Raw genomic sequence first — 259 nt, forward strand, 5'->3', positions numbered from 1 at the left:
ATTTCCTTTCCTGTGGCAACACTTATCCAGACTGCAGAATTCCCAGTAAGCGCATATACGCTCTTCTTTTTTTCTAATACAGTTGTACATTCTAAAAAAGTATATACAGTTGTAAACTTTGCATTGTTTGAAACATTATTTAGAAATACATCTGTACATATAGATCAATATACCTGACCCAATATTAAAAGTAATCATGGTTATTTGAATATGACATCTCAAATTCTGTCCAAGCACTTAATAAGAAATGAAATATAGG

Source organism: Oncorhynchus keta, chromosome 35 (genome assembly GCF_023373465.1).
Source record: "Oncorhynchus keta strain PuntledgeMale-10-30-2019 chromosome 35, Oket_V2, whole genome shotgun sequence".
NCBI classification, from domain to species: Eukaryota; Metazoa; Chordata; class Actinopteri; order Salmoniformes; family Salmonidae; genus Oncorhynchus; species Oncorhynchus keta.